Source organism: Austrofundulus limnaeus, unplaced genomic scaffold, assembly GCF_001266775.1.
Source record: "Austrofundulus limnaeus strain Quisiro unplaced genomic scaffold, Austrofundulus_limnaeus-1.0 Scaffold134, whole genome shotgun sequence".
Taxonomy (NCBI): domain Eukaryota; kingdom Metazoa; phylum Chordata; class Actinopteri; order Cyprinodontiformes; family Rivulidae; genus Austrofundulus; species Austrofundulus limnaeus.
The window spans coordinates 521,173-539,393 of NW_013952536.1; the positions used below are offsets into that span (position 1 = coordinate 521,173).

The window sequence follows — 18,221 nt, forward strand, 5'->3', positions numbered from 1 at the left end:
ATATTTATGTTTGTGGTTGTAATGTGACAAAATATGGAAAAGTTCAAGGGGTATGAATACTTTTGCAAACCACTGTATATATATAGTAATGAGATTTTGTGAAAAGTTTATCTTATCGGTTGTGGACAGTTTTTTAAACTACCTCATTTAGGACAAAGAGGCTGAGTGTTAACCAGATTGACGAGCTAACGGCTAGTCTAAGCAGGACCAAGAACAAAGGACTGTTTTCAAACAACTCCCATCTCAAAAAAATTAAAGCATTTAATACAAACTCTATTTTACATACTTGAACGCTACAAATATGTTTACATTACACAATTATTTTCATACAAAAGTAGTTATTTGTAAGAACAAAAAGCCACAGCAGCGCCTAGCTGTAGCACTTTTGATGCAACCAAGGCATCTCTTACTGGAATATCCTAATTTTTCTGTCAATATAAACAGAGATTGTGTTCCTGATGGCGATGTAGAGGTTTATAAAATAGCCATATTTTTCTAAACTGAGGTTGTTCAAAGAGCAGGAAAGATATTAGTTGTTCATAACCATCCCATATAACCAAACTTCTACAAGTCCAAGCTATCACTTAAAATTAAAAAGTAGTAGTAGCTATATGGAGCCTCCCTTTACTCTTTTATTATGAATAGGAACTTGTGTTGCTTATTAGCTTTGCTTTCACTTACAGCAGGTTTTTCAACTTGTCGAGACAAAAAACGTTACTTTTCTATTTCACTTTGACTGTCACTGCTGCACCTTTCTCACCCCATCCGGAGTATGTGCCCATGTGGAGCTCTCTGAATGTGCAGTGAGACGGTGTCATCCAGGTTACCGAAGTATTTGCTCTACATTATGGGAAAGGGCAGCCCTGTTGTTTACTTGTCTGCCTGTAATGTTGCACAGAGGGTTGATCAGGCGAGTTGATAGGAGCTGCAATTTAAAAAGAGGACACTGCAGCTCTGAACAAAAACAATTAAAGGAAAATGAAAGACGGCCCCCAAGGGTTAAAAATAGAAAATTATCAACATGCACGCTGGATTCCACTATCCCCCCCCCCCTCCACCTCACACACATACACACACCACCTCCTGCACCAGCACCCACCCACTCCCCTCAAACTTACTGGGCCTGCATTGTTATGTACGATCAGATCTGCCAGTTCTTCCTCTAAGCTCCTTGTCACATTTTGACTTAATGAAGTGCAACTTAGAAGGGAATTGGGTTCATCATGCTAGTCGCACGATGCTCCCTTGTTGTAGCAAACAGGAGTGGCATGGGACCGAAGCGCTACAGCGCGAGTCGTTATCATTCCGGTCAGTCTGTTTAACACAAAATTAAACAAAGAACTAATTAGTGCCTCATGAATTAATAACTGCACTGTTGCTGAGAAGAAGTTCGGTTGCTGAGGGGAGATATAAAATAAGTAGGAAGATCAGGTTAGAATTATTATGACTTTTTCGGCGGCGCGTGTGCTCTCAAGGTTAGGAAACTTTTCCGAGGATTTAATTCGGAGTCTGTCCTGGTACAGGACTAAAACTTTCTCTGCATTTGTCTGTTTGGATTGTAAGGGGGGGAAAAAATTGTAAGCCTTTCGCTTTAGTTTTCTGTCTTGATATATTGTTGCTCATTACCTGTTCTGAGCTTCTTGTCGTAGCAGTTTTGAAGTCTTTGCATCCCCTTTTTGAAAGTTTTTCTCTAAAGGTTACTCTTACTCTCTAAAGGTTTCTTAGACAGGAAGACGCAGGAAGCTTCTGTTCAAATGTGCTCTGAAAACTGACTTAAAAGATCACAGTGAATTAATTCTTAGAAACAAAAAAAAAAAAAAAGAAAAAAGAAAAAAGGCATAGTCCTGTTGCTCCTATCAAAGACCTTTAGAAACTGTAGTCTCTTCTCTCAGTCATCATCTGTCCCCTCCAGCTGGGATGTGTGGCCCGTCTTTATCTTCACACTTTTCTTCTGCGTATGAAAAGGACAGGAGCGAACGAAAACACTCGTCTTTTTATTTCCGGTCAATACATTATCTTAGCTTTTACACAGCGGATTAGATGAGTCACGTAAACGCAAAAAAAGATTTGTCAGGAATCTTTATGTCGATACAAAAATGGTACATTAAAACCAATTTCTGTGCAGGTTTTTTTAAAACGTTTTTTTTTTTCCTTTGGTCTTTATTCTCAGATGAGGTGAGCTCCGCCGTACGGACTGACTCCCCAGGAAGAGAAAACGAGGTAGGGCAAATCCACAACATGACTGATTACTGTCCCCACCATCTCCCCTGTTCATATCTCCAACAATATCAGGCATCTTCATTAATCCCCGCGGATCAATGTGTCTGGGGGTTGTAAAAATTGACAAATGACTTATTAGAATCCCACCGTTTTATTTTCCAACTGATTAACTCACAGCAACGTTGTACACTATACAGGCTCACTGATGTATCTGTTTTCCAAAGACGTCCACCCCCCCCACACACACACCCTCCCACCCTCACCCCTTCTCTCTGTGTATCTGTCTTACTGTGAGGGATCTGTGCAGAATGAAATGCATAACACTGCCAGGCTCCAACAGCTCAAAACTACATGAACAATAAGGCAGTTTGGACATATAAAAAATGGCCATTTACATTTCCTGACTGTGGGGCACAGCTTGGGTTGACTTGCAATACTTTAAATACAAATAACACATCAACAAACACAAAAGCGATCCTTTAGAAAACTGGAGCTGCCACGCAGTGGAAGTAATGAATCGTATTTTGTCAAACGTGGTGTCTCGGTTTTACAAGCCCGTGTGCCAAGTTCTAATTCTCTGGGTTTCGCTGTTCTGTTAATTGTATCTTGATCTTTTATTCCTGCTTTATGTCAGGATGTTGTTGCAGCTTCATCCCACATTCTCATCTTGACAAAATAATATCATTTTTCCACTATGTGGCATTTATTACTGCAAGACATTAGACACAGACATCTAAGTACCAATGACATCCGCCAAATTAACAAGAGTATAAAACCTTTTGTTGCTGAAAAAAAACCTGCCTCTGTACAATTTGACTCTCGAGAGGACACTAATGACTTGTGACTTGGAGAAACTGGGTTGCTTTTTTTTCCCCTCCTCTCTTCGTGAGATGAAACCTTCTGTGCTAATGATGTTAGCTGGTATGAGCACAATGCTGATGTGGGAGTCTGTCATGAGGATGCACACAACAGCCCTTGCCCCTGGCCTCCTATAGTCAAGAGGGATTCAAACATTCAGATGTGACAGTCTGGGCTGTCTCATGTCAAACCAGAGACCCTCGCTATCACTGGGAGGTGGGACGGCCGTGAATCGAAGCTCCTTTTTGTTTCTGCTGGTGTCACTCACACCCCAGAAAGAAGACACACTCCGTGCATCAATCAGCGCTCCAGATTCAGGCCCGGCGAAACTTCCTGCAGCGTGATGACGACACCTTTCACAGATTCCCTCTCAGATGGAGTAACTAGTAACAACGACAGGGTCGAGTCAGCGATGTGACGTGTCCTCCTATATGAGCGCTCACACAAAAGATCGTTGTGAACAAGTTTCTGAAGCAAACTTAAAGCAGCAGTTCAGATCTGTTGACGTGGGGGTTCTGAATAACCAATTTACTGACTTTGAACAATGGAAGAGAGTTCAATTCTGACCATTTTGATGAGCTAATGGCTAGTGTGAGTGAAGTAAAATGCTTCTATCTCAAATGAACTTGGATGTCGTAAACTTTACACTGGCAGAAATATTAATTTCCAGGCTCATATTTCAACTCTATACCACAATCAAGTAACTAAATGCTGTATATATCAAAATATAAATTTGACTTTGCATCATATTCTTAAAATTGTCCTCCGTCTCTTTAAGAACCTCCTGTCATTTATGACCAGGGTTCCCAAAGATCCTTAAAAAGTCTTAAAAGGCAATGAATTTGTCAATCCAAAAATAAGGACTTGATTAGCCTTTAAAATGTCTTAAATTGATATTTTGAGGTCCTAAAAATGTTAACACATTTTAAGTAGGCTGGTTGTAAATTGTCTCAAATATTAAAATAATTGGTAGCGTTTATGTTATTTTTTTTATAATTTACAGAATTTTTCTCATAGCTATTTGTTCTGTGTTAAAATAAACATTCAAGTAAAATTGTCACCGTTTTTTTTCCGCATTTTTATTTATTGTGAAATAGGTCTTAAATTTCGTTTCAAGTGGCATTAAAGAGGTCTTAAAAAGTCTTAAATATAACTCCTTAAACTGTAGGAACCCTGATGACACTCCCACTTCAACACATCTTCACAACAATGCTTCGGGGGAGGGGTACTCTGTGGGGCAGGAGCTGGGCTGCAGACTGAGTTCCAGGAAGGAGCTATGTACAAATAGGCGGTGCTTTGTACCAGCAAGAGTTTAGGCAGCTCCACAGGAGAATCAAGGATTTCTCAAACATGCATGAATGAGTGAAAGCAACACTCTGGGCATGTTTTTGATGAGGGAATGACATTATAACATGGTATAAAAAAGTTGATTTTGCATTATACCCTTACCCCTTTAAGTTATTTGCAATTGCAAATAGTGGCAGCAGCAGCTAGCCCTAACATTTCTGGTGCAGCCTGGAGCACTTCTGATGAGAATATCTGAGTATTTCTTCCAGAAAACTCATATAATGCTGAGCTCACAGTGGTAGAAGCTACTAAAAATGTTTGAGTTATTAGAAGATGGCAACAATTCTTTGGTCTAAAGCCAGGTTTATGGTTGACTCGTTGAATAACAGTGACTCAATCAAGCCGCTCGTGTGTTGGCTCCATGTGGTGTAGCGGCGCCGGGTTGTGCACCTCCAAAATTTTGTAAATCTGTATGGGCTACGCAGTCTATTCAAAAAGTTTGTTTGTCCATTCAGGATTTCCTCTCTCTTTTTACAACATTTCACAAGTTTTTAAGTGTACTGCCACATGTCTTCATGGAGTATACTGCACCAATGTAAGCATCAAGTATAAATGCCTTACACCACTTGCTCTGGCTGACATTCAAAACAACGATTATAGCCAAGTCTTTAGACTTCGCCCAGACTGGCCATCAGCTTTTTTCTCATGCCAGAATGAAACTCCATTCCTTTTTATTCAAAGAGCCATCTCCAACAGGTAAGATACTGATTGCTCATAGCCTCCCCCCCCACTTTAGAAGATCTGAACTGTTGCTTTAAATGAGATTCAACACGAGTGCAGAGTAATACTCCTTGTCTAACCACAAAACAACAACATAACTGAGCACAGTTAGTTTAATTGGCTTTTGTTGTGTGTTAATGAAACTAATCATGAAGGCCAACTGGCTCTAATACATGCCTGCTATGACACACACACCCCACCCCCCTTGTGGCTCCCACTGACTTTTCTAAAAGATGGAGTTCCTCTCTTAGACAGCACATGAAAAAAAAATCAAACCACCAAAATGGTTTTCATTGGTTAGAGTGATAATCTCTGGGGACTTCAAGGCTTTTAATTGAGCTCACGGAGAAGAAATTTGTATGACTGCTTGCCAACAACATTGGTGTCTCCTTTTTACTTCTCCCTGATCTCGGTGAAAGATCTGGCAGCTTGTGTATTATTAGTAAACGAAATAACGATCAGCCTGACAATTTATATGTGTTCTGAAGCCTTCAACTTGTAGATCTTTATAAAAAAAAGCATCAAGTAAATTTGATAAGAAGCACTCATTTTTTGTTTCTTTAGCGTTTTATTACTTTCTTAGAATTTATGCAAAGAAGGTCAGTGATGTAGTAAGCCAGAGTTCATTCAGTCGTGCATGAAAGCAAATAAAGCCACAGTCCGCCGCGGGAAAAATAACTTTTTTCTAAGAAAAAAAGCATCAACTCCTGAGATTCAGTTCAGTATTACTGTGTCAGTCAGGTTGTTCAGTCACAAATATGAGCCGTTCTGATTTTCTGCCCCTTTTTCCCCCATCTCCTCCACTTATTTTGTCGTTTAGATTTTCTCAGTGAAAAGCAGGGGCTACATGGAAACGGCAGCCCTGTGTAAATATTTATGATGTAACATCTCCATGTGAATAGACTTTCTTCCCAATCCATCCATCATTACCGGCATATCATGAAAGCCCACCTCCCGGCGGTGGCTCAGGGCCTTTAGGAAGCTCAGACAGGAGTGGCGTGTCCCCCTCTCATTCAAAGTATTTGTTTTTCTTTTGACTGGGGGCAGCCCAGCTGTGAGGGCATTTCATGTGTCAGCCGCTCCACTTTCATTCCTGGCTGACTTCAAAGCTTGTTTCAGCCTTTTGTTTCTGTGACGTGGCCGCTGGACCTGAAAATGCCCAAACAGAAAAATGTGTTGTAGGTCAATTTACAGAGTTGTGCCCGTGGAAAAAAAAAAGAAAAAAGAAGAAAGGATTATTTTTTATCAAAACATAAAACCCTGGTTACTGCCTAACCAGTCCTTCTGTACATGTTGTCTACATATTTATTTATCAGACCGTGGAGAAGAATGAAACTTGGAAATCATAGAATAAAAAGGGTACAAGGAAATAAAATATCACCTGCTGCTGAGAGGTGAAGGCAAATGATCGTGTTTTTGCCTGTGTTTATGTGTCTGTTAGCAAAATATCTCATAAAACACTAAACATTTTTTATGAAACTTACAGAAAGTAGTTAGTGTATTAACAACTAAAAATGATTACCTTTTGGAGTCAGCTTGATTGAAGTTGGCTATCACAGCTAACCAACTTTAAAAAAAAACACAAAATTGCTCAAACTTAGTCAGTTTTGCAGATAATGAATTCAAATTTTATGATGTAGTAGCAGTGATTGACCCACATAACCTGTTTTGAGTACTAACAGATTGTATAAGATTTAGTTTAAAATTTTCCCATTAACTATTTTGAGTCAATTTTGCATGTCTGTTAGCAAAATATCCCATGAACCACTGAGTAATTTTTTATAAAACCTTCAGGATATAATCATTGCATATATCACTATGACTGATTAACCTTTAGCGCCAACCTAATTCAAGATGACCACTACAGCCCACTCACTTTACAAAACACAGAAATGGCTATAATTCAGTCCGTTTTACAGAAAATGGGCTGAAATTTAGTGTGGTTGTAATTAAGGGTCATTCACGTCTTGTACTGAGCTACTCACTGCGCAAGATCTTTGCTGCAAACTTTAACATTAACTGTTGGAGTCCACGCTCTGTGTTAGCAAAATATCTCCAAGTCAAACTGTCAAATTTTAATGATACTTTCAGAAAGTGTTTAGTGGATGTACATCTATAACTGATTCAGTCAAAACATCTGGGACAGCTCATTGACATTAGTTGACACATTTGTCTATTGCTCAGTCAATTCCACTACATTGAGCTAAAATATAATGTAGTAGCTGAGAGTCATTTCTGTCACATACATTTTGTGATATTACATGAGATTTCACATGCTTATATTAAGGATGGTCTAAAATGGCTACACTTGAAATGGTCTTAGTATAAACGTTTGTGTAAAATGCAGGCAGTGATACTCATTTCTTTCATAAATGCTAGGTGTTTATATATATATACAGTATATATATATATACACAGTATATATATATATATATATATATATATATATACAGTATATATACATATATATATAATTATTTTTTATTTTATTTATTTATTTGTTTATTTTTTTTTGTGACACAGAGTTTAGGAGGTATTTTGAAATGATTTGCTCCCATTAGGATAAATCAAGCTTATGGACAGACAGTGTATCTGCTAGGGCTTGTGCCTGCACAATATTTAGCTTGTGCAACATGTCTTCTTCGGTACAAACAAAGTAGACTGAAGAATCTATTTTTCAAGCCCGACAGTCTGTAAGAATGCAAAGGTGCAGTAGATTTATGAGCTTGTGTGTTTGCAGAAGTAGGTAAGTCTGCTGCCTTACCTAAGTGGATTACAAGGTTTTAGGCTTTTCTCCTTGCACAACTTATCGGCAGAAAATAGGCGTTGCAGACGCTAGCGAAATATTGCCAACCTGACTCTCATAACATTATCATTAGCCATGGAGGATTGCTGAAATGTGATTAATACATCACCATTTTGACAGAGTGAGCCTGAAAAGGTAATATGGATTATTACAATGGCTGTAGAGCTCAATACCGCCATCCAAGTTTATCCATTTATCTGCAATGATGAGACTCTTTTGTGTTGTACGGCATTGGAACATCTATCTAAATAACAAAAGATATCTTTCCCATACACAGTTGTTGTGCTGTTAATATTCAGTCCATGCAACAATGCACATGGGAATTGAGTGCTGAGACAAAACTTGACTCAGAACGGGAGGAAAGTCCATAGAACATTATGAGCTTTATGAATCGATGTTCGAGCCTCTAGTACTGGCCATTTCTTCCTTGGCTTAGGTATCTGATTACCTTCAGACAAAAATATTGCTCCTGTACTGTTCAATTACAACTGGTTGAGTGCTGAATGATGCAATTCACCGCCTAAGAGGTATTTTTTTTCCTTTCTTTTTGTGTACACTTTGTGTGTGTTTCATCTCGCTGGCCTTGGATGATACACTCTGAATAAATGCCATTTTTCTGTCGTTTCAAGTGCCTCTTTTCTCTCTGCATTCATTCAAGCTTTCAATACCTTTTCTCCCCCTCTCTTCTCCTGTCTCTCTTTTTTTCCACGAGCAGGAGGGTTTTACTTTACTCCTTTGTCATCCTAATTGATTGCATTAACCTTTTGAGTATTGAATTTCCTGTGCATCATGCCGAGCACAATGTGGAATATTATCATAATCCTTCCAAGTAATGGACACAGGGCAATCAACAATGCTTTAGGAAAAGTACATCTTTGAAAGATGGAGCATCGTATTATTTTCAGTCCAAAGACTTGGATGTGGTAAGATTGTTGAGCTTTGGGAAAGTTTGTCAATAAATGAAGGATGTCTGGGTTCAAGAGGCTGTGCCTATAATGTAAGAACATTAGGCGAAAGTTTGTGATTTTTCTGTTTACTTGTTGAAAAAGATCCACAGAAAAATAATATATTGCTTGAATGGTGGGGATTTTTATACAATATTTATTTTAGTGTTTTGGATGTATTTCTAGTAATCTGAGGAGTTTAGCTCAGTATTAGTGTCTGTAGCCACAGGTGGCTTTTACATGATGTATTCTTTTCTGCTAAACCTTAGATCCAAGTTGTTCCACTAAGTTGTAAAAGCAGATGATACTAAGTTACAGCATTTAACTAACCAATTAAAACAGAAATGTTTTTACATTTCAAGCCAGTAGCTAAGCTAATGTTGAAATTTGTGGACTAAGCTTATAAAAAAAAACACTGAGTCATCCATCTTTGCCAACTTAAAGCATAAAGCAGTACATGGAAAATAAGTCTTTTATCTTTTCTGAGAATTATTGTTGCCTAATCTCTCATTTTATAATTGACTCTCTGATAATGTCCTTACAGAAAATCCAGTCTAATGTCTTCCTGCCCACAGTAATACATATCTTTTAGAAATCTGTTCCAACTCAACCCAAGACGAAGCATTCAGGGCAATGAATGGAAATAAAACAAAATAGATTTTTGTACATACAAAATATTAGCCCAGCATGAAAATAAATTTGAAATGTCTCACTATTTGTCTTTAGAGACTTATGGTGTACTTTTATGTTAGATCCAGAAGGTCTGGCAATCAGATCCTGTTTACTTTGTTTAGTCAGTAAAATAGTTTTATGATGAATCAAGGAAGATGTTCAACTTTTTGTGTAAACTCAATATGAAGAGCCTTAGGGTGTCCAGAAAAAAAAAAAGATTGAAATCTGTTGATCTAAAAGGTTCTCAGAGAGGATTTTGATCTTTGTTCAGTTTATTGTCAAAATTATGAAAGAATACTATAAGAAATGAATTATTGAGAGGAGCCTTGTTTTTCTGTCTAGTTTTCAGATAAAATTCAAACAAGACCCAAACATTTGAGGGTGTACTAATTTCAGTTTTTGCACATTAATGAAAAGGGACGTTGTGTATGGATAATTTTGAAAAGTCAGCATGAATGAGTGTAAAAGTCAAGGTAAGTTTGCTATTTCCCTAGACAAGGACTTTAATCTCTTTACCTATTAAGGATGGAGGTTGCTTTAGTTGATTGTTGTTGTTTTTTTTTCTGAGACCAACAAGAGCAAGTATATTGGTTTGTTATTTTGTGCTCTCTCTACCCAGAATGATATGAGTGTGGAAGGACTTTGAAATAAATTTAAACAGGCATCACTAGTATAGTCTACAGTACTGCACCTTAGCTACTTCAATAACATTAAGGCCCCCAAGCCTAAAACCTACAGAAGACACTCCAAGGATAACAATGCAATAATAGCCTGTTAACAAGGTCGGAGGTAGCCTATTGAGTTTAATCTGTTGCTGTAGCTGTTCTATTTAAACATAATAGTAAAGGAATAAAAAGTAGTTTATGTTGCAAGACCAATGTAATACCCATAACTGTCTTATAAAGGCTTAATGTCAGAAGGCTTTAGGGGAAGTGTCAGCTGAATAACACTGATCAGCCTTGAGCTTGGGAATTAGAGACAGCAAATCTTTTCACATAACGTGGCAACTCGGAGAGTTTACCAAGATGCAGGTGGACTGCAACTTTTTGCGAAGCAGTTCTGTTACGTCCATGGTGCTGATATTGTGTTCTGCTGGACAAAAACATGGTAGTAGGCTGCATTTAGACAACAACAATTACGCTGTGTGTAGCTACACATTAGTGGCAAGGCAAGATGTAATTTATTTGCAGTGAGATGAAATGTTGTTGGTCATCTACAAACAGTTTCAGGGCCATGTATGTTTAAGCTTTCAACCACCTACTTGCAGTTCTGGCGACTTCTACAGACTGTGGTATGTTTCTGTGTAAACACTATAAATTGATTAAAGTTATTGACTGGTGAAAGACAAAAAAACTGTTATCCCGTTTCTATGGGAATGACCTGCATTAGCTTGCCTGTGTTTGTATACTCAAGCAAAAAAAAAAAAAAGATGCAATTTATATCAACTCTATTATACTTTTCAGCACAAATAGGGAAAAATCAATTGAAATAAGCTTTTATGCACAGACAGATGCTAGTTTTGATCAATAGTATTCTCACAGACATGCTGCCTTTGAGTTTGATTGAGGCCAGGTTGCACAAATCTAGCTGGCGCTGTTCAGGAGCTGCATAGAAATGCAAATATTCCGAGGGAAAAACGCTTCCCCATTTGGGTACATCTTTAGGTACCATTCACCTAAGTTTTATTGATCACAGCAGAATCTTGTGATTAAGCGAGGGTGTGGGTCAAAAAATAAGTCAAGGTCAGTCAACAGCACAAAGCCTAATCCTGTCCATCTTTTGTATTCAATCAAGCGTCACTAGTATTCCACTGGGATGGTGTGTGCCCTCAGCATATGGAAACGAAGGGCCCTCAGTTCAATTATACCAGCACATCGAGCATCAGAATATTGACATATTTCTGTATTGTGAAAATGTCATGGATAACGATCAACTTGTTCACCAGAAACTGCTTTCAAAGAAACCCAAGATTTGGAGGCAAGACGGAGAAAGTATTGAGTTTGTCGACTTGGTATAAGGTCAGAATACTTCCAGATAGTGTATGTGGGTTTGATGCATGAGAGCTTTTGTTGTTTTGCTTCTTTTTTCTTTTTTCTTTTTTTTTCAAGGCAATGATTATCACACATCTTTTGCCACGCAGTGTTTGCTCAAATAATGTATATCTTATTATGAACCAGGTGGTTTGCAAAGGCTGCGATAAGTGGGTTGAGGGGGTTGCACAACAGATCTTGTTATGCTCAGTGATCACGATTAATTTCATTTGTCATCAGCTGGTTGCACAGAGACAGACTTTACCCACTGATAAAACAATGGTAAAAGTTAAGGAATATGCATTTCACTTCAATCATGCAGAGGTCTAATGGTAATAGTTAGGGAGGCAAAGTCATTTTAAAGTAGATCAGAGTTCTGTGTTATATTCAGGTTTGGTTAAAATGTTATGAAGAAAAATATGTAACCTGGTGAAAACAGCTATTTGGACGGCTTCACTGTAGAGAAATAGAGTTTAATTTTCATTAAATAGGCAGGCGATCAGGATTTTAGTGGATTCTTGTTATCATCAAACAACTTCAATCTAAAAGAAAATCAGAGCATTTTATTTAAATATTATAGTGGTTTTTTTTTAACTTTTACGTTGCTGTCCTTGTTGCATTTTATAATTATTTGAATAGAATTTTAACATAAGTTTCAGGCACAAATAGAAGCAGCTAGTTTAGCAATTGTGGTGCAGCCTAGGGCACTTTTATGAAATATTTTTATAATAACTGATTTAAAAATTCAGCTGTAATGTAAACATTAAATGAAATTAATCTTCTTTTAATCTTGTTTACAGATTTTTGTTAGCAATTAATTTTGATTTTATTCACATTCGAACTAGCCATTAGCCTTGTTTGTATGCACATTTTGAAGTATTGTAGTTGAAAAGGTTGATAGAAACGACAAAATCCGAAAAAAATCGTCCTCAATTTTACAAAAATGTTTTTACGCTTGCTTGAGGTAGTTTTTGGATTTTTCCGAAAAATAGTTAATGCTCAAAGTAGGAGAAGGAAACACATTTGATGATAGGTTCTGACATAGCAAACATTTACCTCACATGATTGGTCAGCTGTTCCCGCCGTTGATGCCTTCCTGGACATTCCCGTAACGCGAAGAGAATCACATTTTTTGCCTCTATGTCTCCGGACAGAATGTAAAATGGCCAATACTAATTATGACAGAATAATTACATCTTGCCCGACAGCAACTCATTCCTGAAAACTTCTCTCCATTGTCCCAAGATGTGTGGACCTTACTAGTTTCAACCTCTACTTCCTGTTTATCACAGCTTTGCGTATTGTCAAGGTCTGACATAATTGCGTTTGTGTAGCCTGGTTGTTTCGCTCCAAAATTGCTGATGGAAACACGCCTGATTTGCATTAATTTTTGCAACATTTTAAACGTTTGCTCAAAATTCACATTACAGTTGGATGAAAACATGGCTGTTGAGTCTTTAAAGTTGTCAGAATTTAACCTTTTTTTTCTCTCCAAGCTGTGGTTGTTCAACCATTTATCTGCAACAGGTAAGATATTAGTTGTTCGTAATCACACCACATAATCCAACTTTAAAAGACCAGAACTGTCTTTAATCAAGATTTTTCTTGACAGATCAAAAATAAAGCTTTTCTGTCATTTACAAAACCTTAATAGCTCTAAAATTAGCACATCTCTACTTCAGAAACAAGGTCTAGAAACTGCAAGCAAACTAACTTAACATAATGATTTTTTTTTTACAAAAACTCTTTTCATAATGGTCTTAAAAGTGAAATTATTTCTTTTGTTTTCTATTTCAGTAAGTCTGAGGTAACGCTTGAATTCTCAGTCTTTTTTTAATCAGCACCAGCTTTGGACAGAATCTTAATTGTTCTAATCTGGTTACCTCTTGCTATTTTCAACAGTTCCATTAGAAAACTCCCAGCCTCCCCGCTCCGAGTCTCTCCCTTCACCTCCCACACCCTCTACCCCCCATCTGCCCTGACCTACATGGTAGTCACATGGCCCTGGCTCCCTGGCTTGGCATTTTATGGAAAATCTGCAGGAGATAAAGCCACGGGGTTTAAAGTGTTATCCCTGCCTGTCCTTTGAGAAGGGCTAAACACTGAATGAGGTGTTATTTCATCAATGCTGTTGGACACACACCGGCACCAAAGAGGATATCTCCCCCCTCCTCCTCAGTTTGATTGGATTTAGTAGAGTGTCACCACTGTGACTTTGTGGGATTTCTCTTTCCCTGCCACTGTCTTCTGCACACTCGTTCAGGTTATTTACTTTACTTGTCCAGAAAATGGACTGTGATCTGCGGCTTACTGGCGAAGCTACGGGAGAGGCAAGTGCCTTGTGGTAGTCAAGATGCACCGGATAGCCACGGCGGCGCTTCGTTCGCCTGCGTCGGGCTTGCTTTTCTCCCTCGCCGGTGCTGAGGGCTTAGTTTTGCATTGTGACCGAGTCCCCTTCACACTGTTGTCTGCCTGTAAATTTTCTGCTGCCCTTGCTGTTCAGCCAATTACAGCAAAAGAGCTTTAGCGATTTTTTTTCTTACCTCCTCTCCCTTCTACAGTATGTCTCCTGGTGTATATTTATTTATATATTTATTTAACAAGCAAATGACAAGCATCGCTGAAGGTTAAAAAAATGCTGAATTTCACTGTGCATATAATGCCAGTTTTTTTATAGCAAAACTAATCAATACAAGGCAGCTTTGTCTTGTGAAGAACAAACACGCACGCAGCAGAATGAAGCAGCTTCTGTGCCTGTTGCATTGAAATTTTGGAATATTTTGCAGTGATTTTTAAATATATGTGGCAGATTGTGAAAAGTCACACAACTATTAGGATGTTTTTCCTAAAAAAACAAGTGCTTGTGCATTTTTTGCCAATTATTTCAATATAAACTCAGTAAAATTGCCTCAAACAAACATTTTCTTTGAACTTGTTGCTTGACCTCACCAAAAACATAAAAGCAGATAAATTTATCCTGGTTATCCCCAATTTACAGGTCAGATGGTTTATCTCTCTGCACCTATTTTAGCTTTTATGTCGTCAGCATCTTCTCTGTCCTCCTGACATTAATCTGCTCTGTCCCATACTGTCAACCTTAGTGCTCATAGTTATAAATTCAGTAATTGGTTTAGATGTATACATCCTTAAGCCCTTCAACACAGTATTGTGATGCGATGTGCTCCAGTGTGTCCACCAGATGCCCCTTTCTGGTGATCTTTTTTAACTCGTTTTGTTTCCTTTCAGCTAAAACGTGACACTTGGACCTCGAGGCAACAGGACGACTATCAGTGTGTTGTCAAATGTAATGAGCCACAAAAACAGTTAAAGAATGCATCTAGAGTGCTTTGCCATGTTGCGTTCTGGTGAGAGCAAGTGTCTTTCTTAAAATACAGAATAAGATAAGACAGTCGGAACCGCTTTGCATCACTGTGGTGACTGGTTCTAGTAAGGCTGCAGCTATAACGGACGGGGCGCGAGCAGCCTCACAAAAGCTCCTTCTGCAAACCAAAAAGCAACATCACATGGATTTTTATTGTTCTATCGCTCATAAAAAAACAAAACCAGAAGTTACACAAGTGATAATTGTGCATAAAAGCAGTGACACCACAAAATGCAGAGTGTTCCAAAACAAGAGAGCAGAAGAATAAAGAGCTCTTTCCACCAGTGTGAAGTCGGCCACGCCTAGCAGTGGGAACGGAAAGCAAAACTGCTTAATGTGACAAAATAAAGACAGAAACACTCCAAGGGAAAGTTAGAATTAGGATCCTGAAAGATTTATGCCTCCATTTTATTTATAATTTGTTTTCTTTTCCTTATTGGAATTGAGTTGCAACTGAATATTTGATGAACACAGCCTAGAAGGATGTTATGTCAGCAAGGAAACAAAAAAAAGTAAAGAGAAACAAGCAAGAAATGTATTTAGCAAAGTTTGCGCTTTGGAATAAACTAACATGCCTTTGCTTTCATAAGTGGCTTGTTAATTGAATGTGGGGGGGTTGGGGGTGGGGGAGTTTGCTATCTGCAGGTTGTGCTGAGCCCTGGCGAGGCTAGCTGCGCCTTTCCATATGCACTGCGCTGAGTGCTGGGTACTCTCTGTGCACAGAACACCATCTGCATTTTGCTGTTAACGCGTCTTCATATCCAAGGGAGGATTAGGAGAAAATCCCCAGGTTTTTTTCAACCAGTTGACAAATATCAGATTTGTCTCGAAAAAATTAGCTCCATCTATATCTCCCACCATATGACACACAAAAAAGATTATCTTTAATACCCAGCCAGCTTGGGTGTGGAAAAAGCAGATTAAAGTTTCAGTTTGGTCATATTCTTACAGCCACTTCAAGTGTGGAACTGCCAGCATTACACAGACCTCTTCACAAAGAGCCCCCACACACCCACACCCCCCCAAACTTTACCTTCTAGAAGCAAGATGTCTGCCTTGAAATAATTAGACATCATGCTTAAATAATTCATCATTTCCCAGTCAGTCTTTCTCTTCTAGGTGTCCTTTAAATAGACAGATTGAGCTGCCAAAGGGGCTAAAGTGAATAACAGCAGCAGGTGCCTTTTCAGATGGAGCTTTGTAGTCCACAGAGGGTGCTGAGCTGTTATTTTAGTGGCCCACTGGTAAGGAGCAGGGGGTGGCTGGGAAATGGACCTAACAGCTGACCTGAGACCTCCGAGCTGTCCTGTTAGCGCTATTTACTCTGCTAAACATTATCATCAATAATTCCTAGAATAATTCGCCTTTGCTGAGCTGGAAACAAGAAATGCAGCCAGGTGAAGACAAGAAGGCGAAAATATTCAACTTATTTCCCACTAAAACAGTTTGTGTCCTAAAAATACCATAAGCTCCTCTGACCCTGAAGGAGGTCATTTATGTCAGCAGTGGCAGATTGTAAGGCTGGACACGCATGATTATTACCCATCAGCGTGCATCAGAGGGATTTAAACATTTGAGTACTGTACAATGCTCTTTAAGCCTCTGTTAAGTCACTGTGTTCTTCCTGACCATCTCAGTATCAAATACATAATCGTCATCTGCAGGAGACAGAGCTGAAGGCCTAAGGCCCTACCTGGTGTCCTGGATGTCAACTCCTCTGCTTCCGCTCAAGACCACTGCCCCACCCAGAGGTTGCTTTATGAACACAGGAGCCCCATAAATGAAATTAAGGTGTCAATTAGTCAATTATGGCATAATAACTCTGAGGGCAGACATTTAGAGACAAAGAGAACCTCAGCTAAGTTCATTTCCTCCAGCCCAGGAGCCGAGCGCTTGGCACACGTCACTCCCCACCCAGACTCGCTGAACAAGGGCCCCAGTGCTCTCCCTAATGTTATTTTCCCCTGGATATCTTTTTTGATCAACAATTTTCTTTCATGGGTTTGTTTTTCAGATGCAGGGACACACTTTTTCTCTCCCCAATTTGGCTAGGGAGAATTTTATAATTTAGTAATTAAAATCTTTGTTAGGCTTTAGAAATTGCAGCTAATTGAATTTAATGGGAAGATGAATTTCAATTTTATTTGATTAGCAGGACCCCTGGCATAGGTATTTATGGAAAAAAAACTCAACAAAAATATGCTGTGTGGGCTAAGATGGCATAATAGAATTACAGATAATCGGATTTTGCCGTCATGAATTTCACTCTAATTTCACTATAATTTTCCATTAGATAGCTGGTTTACAAATATTTGCTCATCTGCGATGGGAAAGGCTATCTGTCTAAAATGATTACCGAGCGAGCCTTCAGAAATATGTCCCCCTTTTTTTTCCTCCTCCCTTTAAAACCAGATTGCGAGGGATCAAAATTAGGAAGATTGCATTATGGATGTCTGCATCCGGGAGAGCAATGGGGGAGATATGATGATTACGACCGGGGGATGAAAGCAGTGTCAAGAAAAATGTATGACTGAAAAAACATAGGCCTGTTTCTATCTACTGAAATCTCTGCTCTCAGCAAAGTGCCTCCCTGCAACATGCTATATCATGATTCATAAACCATCAACAGTGCACAAAAGAAAGAGTGTTGACATACAAATATACCTTATGCTTCATGCAAGTGTGAGATGTTACCATAATGCATAGACAAGTGTACAGTTCACAAGTATGCACAGTTACAAAAATCCTACTGGAAACTTAAGATTCACCATCTTGACCAGAGTGCGGTGTTTTGTCATCGTCGTTATTCTAGCTTTACTTGTGTGTAACTTTTATTCTTCAGCTCCCACTCTGCCTCAAAATAAATATATAATAAAATGTAAACAGACGTGAGAGGGAATAAAATTCCACATCAGAGACAACCTCGACTGGCATCAGGTTGAACTCGTGTTGAGTCCCACTTTAAAAAGCCCTGCTTCAGAATTAAGCGTTTACTCGTTCAATTTCCTGCCAATTTTCACACAACATGACGGTGAATATCAAGAATAAACTTGATCCTCGGCGAGCTGAAAAACACAAACTCATTTAATTTGTTGTTTTCAAGTGATGACACTGTAAAAGTTGCTCCACTACACACACACACACACACACACACACACAGAGAGAGAGACACACAAACGTTCACTGGCATAAAAACTAATCTACAAAACAGTAGTTACTGGAGTAAAACAAGACATTTCAAA

At 38.6% G+C, this 18,221-nt stretch overlaps 1 protein-coding gene across 3 annotated transcripts in view; it reads left to right on the top strand.

The window, feature by feature from the left end:
• casz1 (castor zinc finger 1) overlaps nucleotides 1-18,221 on the top strand; it is a 179,863-nt gene that overhangs the window by 86,452 nt on the left and 75,190 nt on the right. For 2 of the 3 annotated variants that reach the window (XM_014015776.1, XM_014015775.1), the window contains one exon: nucleotides 2,171-2,220. The exons of the other annotated variant lie outside the window; for it this stretch is intronic. The gene's annotated coding sequence lies outside the window, so the exon portion shown is untranslated. The remainder of the gene's footprint in view (nucleotides 1-2,170; nucleotides 2,221-18,221) is intronic. 3 annotated transcript variants of the gene reach the window in all.